Genomic DNA, 7,489 nt, shown 5'->3' on the forward strand with positions numbered 1-7,489 from the left:
AGGTCCTGTGATGGTGTTGCTGGTGTAGATATGTGGGCAGAGTTGGCATCGAGGTTTGTTGCATGGGTTGGTTCCTGAGTTAGAGCTGTTATGGTGCGGTGCATGGTCACTGGTGAGAATATGCTTGAGGTTGGCAGGTTGTCTGTGGGCGAGGACTGGCCTGCCTCCCAAGGTCTGTGAAAGTGAGGGATCATTGTCCAGGATGGGTTGTAGATCACTGATGCATTGGAGAGGTTTAAGCTGAGGACTGTAGGTGATGGCCAGTGGAGTTCTGTTGGTTTCTTTTTTGGGCCTGTCTTGTAGCAGGAGGCTTCTGGGTACATGTCTGGCTCTGTTGATTTGTTTCTTTATTTCCTTGTGTGGGTATCGTAGTTTTGAGAATGCTTGGTGAAGATCTTGTAGGTGTTGGTCTCTGTCTGAGGGGTTGGAGCAGATGTGATTGTACCTCAGTGCTTGGCTGTAGACGATGGATTGTGTGGCATGACCGGGGTGGAAGCTGGAGGCATGAAGGTAGGCGTAGCAGTCGGTGGTTTTTTCGGTATAGGGTGGTGTTAACGTGGCCATCGCTTATTTGTACGGTGGTGTCTAGGAAGTGGACCTCCCATGTAGATTGGTCCAGGCTGAGGTTGATGGTGGGGTGGAAGCTGTTGAAATAATTGTGGAATTCTTCCAGGGTCTCCTTCCCATGGGTCCAGATGATGAAGATGTCATCAATATAGCGTAGGTAGAGAAGGGGCATGAGTGGACGAGAGCTGAGAAAGCGTTGTTCCAGGTCAGCCATAAAAATGTTGGCATATTGTGGGGCCATGCAGGTGCCCATAGCAGTGCCACTGGTCTGGAGGTATATATTGTCACCAAATTTGAAATAATTGTGCATGAGGATAAAGTCACAGAGCTCAGCAATAAGTTGTGCTGTGTCATCATCAGGGATACTGTTCCTGACAGCTTGTATTCCAAGCTTTGTATTCCTTTCATATCCATAATGATCACACAATCCTGTGTATATATAGATAATACTCATATAATATGTTTAAACACTTGATTTTCTTTACAGGTTTTCTTTTATCCAACAAAGATGGCTGTTTGGACAATGCCAAGGATACACAAGGATTTTCCAGGGGAAAACCTTCAGTTTTGAATTTTGCATTTAAAAATACACTAAATGGAATATGTATAACGTTTAATTGTAGCTTACTAGGCCATCATTTCACTTTGGTCTCTAAAATAAAAAAAATGCTTCACGTGTTTGAAAACTGAACTTTTAGCCTATTAATCCATAATGTTGTGCACAGACTTCTTTGGGTAAGGTTTATGTAAAACTGTGAAGTTAAAATTAGAAAATCAGCCAGTTCACATGTGAAATAGTGCTTTTGCCTGGATGGAGTGGAGAGAAAAGGGGATTGATAATGAGATGTGAAACATTTAACTTCTAGGCAAGCAACCTGAATCCAAACCAGCTTTATATTACTATTTGTATTTCAATAGCACCTAGAGGCCTCAGCCCCTATGTGCTAGATGTTGTACAAACATAACAAAGACAGTTCTTGGCCTAAATCATTGTAACCAAACATTGTTTTGTTCATGCTGTGGTACAAGTAGAAGCAGGGAACAGAGTCATATGTGTTTGCAAAAGCTTTGTTAATACTGACCTAGAAGTAACACAGAAGTGTCAGCACTACTTCCAGGTGTGGGGAGAGCTATATCATTAATACTTAAAGAATCTTCCAGCACACTCTTCTAGTAATAGAAATGCCATTCATGAATCATGACCATTTATTCTATTTTGGACTTTTTGTCCTTTCAAAAATAAACTTGGGAAATTACACTTTAAATAAATAAAAGATCCCCTCATGGATCAGTAACTGGTTAAAAGACAGGACACAAAGGGTAGGAATAAATGGTCAGTTTTCAGAATGGTGAGAGGTATATAGTAGTGTCCCCCAGGGATCTGTACTGAGCCCAGTTCTATTCAACATGCTCATAAATGATCTAGAAAAAGGGGTAAATAGTGAGGTGGCAAAATTTGCAGATGATACAAAATTACTAAAGATAGTTAAGACCCAGGCAGACTGCCAAGAGATACAAAAGGCTCTCCCAAAACTGGGTGACTGGGCAACAAAATGGCAGATGAAATTTAATGTTGATAAATGCAAAGTAATGCACATTGGAAAACATAATCCTAACTATACATATAAAATGATGGGGTCTAAATTAGCTATTACCATTCAAGAAAGAGATCTTGGAGTCATTGTGGATAATTCTCTGAAAACATCCACCCGATGTGCAGCAGCAGTCAAAAAAGCAAACAGAATACTGGGAATAATTAAGAAAGGGATAGATAATTGGACAGAAGATATCATGTTGCCTCTATATAAATCCATGGTACGCCCACGCCTTGAATACTGTGTGCAGATGTGGTCGCCCCATCTCAAAAAAGATCTATTGGAATTGGAAAAGGTTCAGAAAAGGGCAACAAAAATGTTTAGGGGTATGGAACGGCTTCCATATGAGGAGAGATTAAGAAGATTGGCACTTTTCAGTTTGGAAAAGAGACAGCTAAGGGGAGATACTAGGGGTCACCAAATGAAATTAATAGGCAGCAGGTTTAAAACAAATAAAAGGAAGTATTTCTTCACACAACGCACAGTCAACCTGTGGAACTCCTTGCCAGATGATGTTGTGAAGGGCAAGACTATAACAGGGTTCAATGAAGAACTAAATAAGTTCATGGAGGATCGGTCCATCTATGGCTATTAGCCAGGATGGGCAGGAATGATGTCCCTAGCCTCTGTTTGCCAGGAGCTGGGAATGAGCGACAGGGGATGGATCACTTGATGATTCCCTGTTCTGTTCATTCCCTCTGGGGCACCTGGCACTGGCCACTGTTGGCAGACAGGATACTGGGTTAGATGGACCTTTAGTCTGACCCCTTAGGGCCGTTCTTATGTTCTCTCCTTGCTCTGGGAGGAGTGGGGTCTGGTGGGTTAGAGCAGGGGGCTCGGAGCCAGGACTCCTGGGTTCTCTGCAGTGGGGGGGGGGAAGGGAATGCTTGGAAGGCCTGCAGGGTGGGGAGGTGGCAGGTGGAGAGAGAGGCAGGAGTGTATGCATATGTGTATTTGTTATTTCTGAGGGAAACCTCTATGCGAGGGTATATGAAACCTGACAAAACATCAGGTACAAAATAGCCCCCCACACACACAACTGGAAAAGGACCACCAACCCACAGCTAAGGTTTTGAACTCTCTCTCTCTTTAAAAATGATTTTACTGCAAGAAAACAGCTGACTTATTTGAGCATCAGTGAGGTGTTGGACTCTCCCACCTAGACAACAGTGGCTGACTCTCATTAAAGAGGACAATTTTAGAGACTGAACTAAGTGTTTATCCGGCGAAAAGATACATCACAGGCAGCATAACCAACGGTAGCAGCAGCACAGATGAACCCATGAGTTTATAGATAGGGGTCACTCAGTCGATGCCATTCTATCTTTGGCTAAGAATGCCATCAAGAATGTCAACTGATGCCAACACTAATGATGTCTGTGCACTAGACACCTATCAATGAGTGAGGCAAGAATAAATAAAGGTTCCATACATACACCCCTAACCACTCTGTGAAAGGTTGGGGGAGCTATGTTTGGGTTCAGGAACAATAACTCTGCATATTAAAAATCAGTTGTGGATACACCAAGAATTTCAAGCCCCATTACCATCCAAAGAGTGATCCATACTCAAGGCTCAAATTAGGGGCTAGATTTTGATATGTTATAATAATGTAAATACAGAAATCAGTGGACTTAATCTGGATTTACACCAGTATAAATATTAGAATCTGGTACTGAGAATTTAAAATGCTTTGCTCAGCCAAGATTGGTGTCTGATGTCTGCACTGATATTCAGTACAGTATTTAATTTCATTTTAAGTCTTTTAAATCATCAGTCCATTAATCTACTTGATATTCCATCTAACCAATATATCCCAATTAAAAAGGACTTCTGGTGCCTCATCAAATGTTCTGTATCTTCTGTAAAGCATCTTAAATGACTTAGCATGAGAAGGTAATGTATCAATTAAACTTGCTATGCAAATGTATTTGCAATATTTGTTCATCGGGATGATTAATTTCATTGTTTCCAAAATGCTTAACATTAATAATTACATTTTTACTTAATGTATTATCATTAGTCAGATAGTAATATTTAATTATTTAGTATGTAAATATTTTCCGAAGTTCCTTTTTAAAAAGTACTTATTATAGAAAGAAAACTATTTCAATCCCTGTTTAAACTAAACTTTGTTCTGTAGTGGCTTATCACCCTACAAATAGATACAAAGCAATGTATAATGTTTGAGATTAAACAATGGAGAACATGAGGCAATTATTGGGAGAAAATATGAGATCAAGAATTACTGTGTATGTGATATAGATAACATTTTCTGTATTATTAATAACCTTTGTGGTATCAAGTGTGTGGGAGAGGCCTTAAGATCATTGAAGAAATGCATTATTAACCTTAAACGTGCTATTAGGCAGAATATAAGAATTCCAAATTGCTAAGCATTACATAGACTATTCCCATCCTATATCAAGCCTCAGATTTATGAGAACTGAGTATTTGAACGCCTCTATGCAGGGAGGTGACAAAAAGACTTTATGAGGAAGATGTAAAAATTTTCAAAATATTTATATCAGAGTCATTGGCCTCTGAAAGACTGAATGGAAAACTATGCATATATCCATCTTAATAATCACCCCTTTTCTCCTAAGTGGCTTTCTTATAGTCCAAAACTATTCAAATTCCTTAAAATTTTTGCCAATATCAGTACTATAACCAGGTTTCCATGCATTTTGCAGCACAATAGACCTACATTCTGTAGCTAGGCCCCCTGATTTCTGCAGCATAATAAGAAGCACACTGCTGCAGCTGGATGAAATTTTTCTTTCATGTAGGCAGGGAGACCAAAGTACATCTATGGGATTCTCTGCCTCCCATGGGATCTCCTTTTTCACAGCTCACATCTCTGCTGAGATCAGCATTCCCCTCCCACAGCCTGGGCCCTAGCTGTGTAAGCTGAAATAAAGTAGCTGTTAACTGTTCAGTAAAGAAAATGAAGAATATATGTAGTCCCCTAAGGCTACACGAGGGCAAGTTTTATTTTTTTCCTGCTTGAAACCACCAATGATTCATAAATGTAATACGCTAAACAAAAAACATTTTTGCTATTAAAAATCCTTCATTGACATAATTATCCAACGTTCAGATTTACTCTTGCCATAGCCACAGTCCTTCCGCACGATGGGGAGCTAGTAACATACTAGCTCTGATAAAAGTGAGCTGCCAAACTTCATGTCAGAATGAATGCAGGGACAATTCCAATCTCACCTCATCACATTTTCCACTATCATTGTCTGGCTCCACTCCCATCCCCATCCAGTCACCAGTTGATTTAGGACCTGGCTTTAAGAATCCAGTTTTGAACACATTGGCTTTAGACTTTGTATGTAGAGTATTTGCATGCTATCTTTTCCCCTAAGCAAAATATCTTCTTTTATAATAAGATGCATAATAATTGTTTATTGTGAACCCAGGGGTGGTGGGTATCAGAGGCCAGGGAAGGCTTAGCCTTTCCGAACAGGATATGGTGCACCTCCCTCTGGAGGCATGCCTTTGGAGTGCGCTGCCGAAAGGTCGTCCAGGCCATGCTCCACCCCAAGGCACCACTTCTGTGTCCTGCTCTTTCCCCATGGCCCCGACAATGCTGCTCCTATTCCCTTGAGGATCCCCCACCTGCCGCTCGAGCTTCTCTGCCCCCTTCCCCCATGCTTCCCCCACCCACCTGCCTCTTGCACCCCTTCACCCCCTCCCCTGAGGCTCCTCCCACCCACAGCTCATGCTTCTCCACCACTTCCCCCATGGCCCTGCTGCTCGCACCTCTTTTTCCCCTGAGGTGCAACTCAGGGAAAGGGATGGAGAGAGGCACTAGCAGCAGGGGCCCTCTTGGGGAAAGGGACAGAGAGGTGCAGGCGGGGGAGCCCCTCAGGGGAGAGGGTGAAGAGGTGCGAGCGGCAGGTTGGGCTTTGGGGGAGGGGGCTGAATGACAGTGGGGCCTGGGGCAGAGCAGGGATAGAGTGTAGGCAGGGCGTTGGGGGGAGTAGGCCAAGAGGGGGCAGACCTTGGGGCAGAGCAGCGGGTGGGGCCACGGTCCGGGCACCAGTGCCATCTACTCTTCTAGGGAGCTTCCAGCATGCAGGCACAGCTCCCCAAATGTGGGAGTCACGTGCTGCTTATGCGTGAACCTTTCAAGAATTAGAGCATTGGGGAACTAAAGTTTGGAGCACTTACACCACTTGCCTAGAAAATCATGATATAGAGCACGCTATCAAGTATCAAAAAGAATTTGGTTATCACAACACTCATAAACAATCTGAAGGAAAGGACAGTTACAAAAAAGAAACATTTCCATTTTTCCATAAAGTCTTTAAGTCACTTCTTGGCTTAGGCCTTAAATGCTCTCAGGTCCCATAAAACTGAGCCCTGATGTGGGCCGGGGTCTGACTCTTCAATAAACTTACCTGTTTGGGAATTGTTAACTTCTGCCTAACAATACTTATATTTAATGATCTTGAAGTATCGTCTCACACACACAATTGATATCCCAGGACCAATAAATAATGCAGATTTCATGTTCTGTATTACATGTGTATTTATTTTATTCCTGAACTCATATTTTCTCCCAATATTTGTTTCACATTCTCTATTGTTTAAAGTCAGACATTTTACATTACCTTGGATCTATTCTTAACCTGATAGAGTCTTATCATGTAAGCAGAGGTTCCACTAAATCAAGTGTATTTTTTCTAACGGAAATCTTTTTATTTTAAATGACAATTTAGAATATATTTTAAAATTGTTAAAACTATTGAACTATCATCATCTACCTAACAAAACAATCATTAAAATCTGATTATTTGCATTTTGAGAGTTATGAAAATGAATTAATTATACAAATATTGCCAACATATTTGTACAGAAAGTGCAATGTATACAGTACTAAATACACCATACAATACTACACTAAGACACCTGAAGATATTTTACAGAAGGTATAGAATCCTCTTAATTGGGGACACCTTGGTGAACAGCTTATCTGAGTGAAATGAAATGAGGGAGTGAGTGTGCTAAATCAGAATAAATGCATAGCAATGATTTTCCCTGCATGTATTCCATTCTTCTTTCTTTTCATTTTTAATGAGCAGTTTCTGTAATAAAAGATCAGACCTTAGAATTTCATCCCTATTTAACACCTGACTAAATATTCTCAACCCTTTAGTACTGGCTGAAGATGTCATTGAAAGGAATTCTTGCTAAAACGATCTTGAGTTAAATTGGTTCTCTGAGAGATATCTCAATAAAGTGGCTATTATAATGAAATAGGTTTTGATTAAATGAGTGTTCTTGGCATTATATACTCGAGAATGTCAACTGAT

Source organism: Chrysemys picta, chromosome 2 (genome assembly GCF_011386835.1).
Source record: "Chrysemys picta bellii isolate R12L10 chromosome 2, ASM1138683v2, whole genome shotgun sequence".
Classification (NCBI taxonomy): Eukaryota; Metazoa; Chordata; order Testudines; family Emydidae; genus Chrysemys; species Chrysemys picta.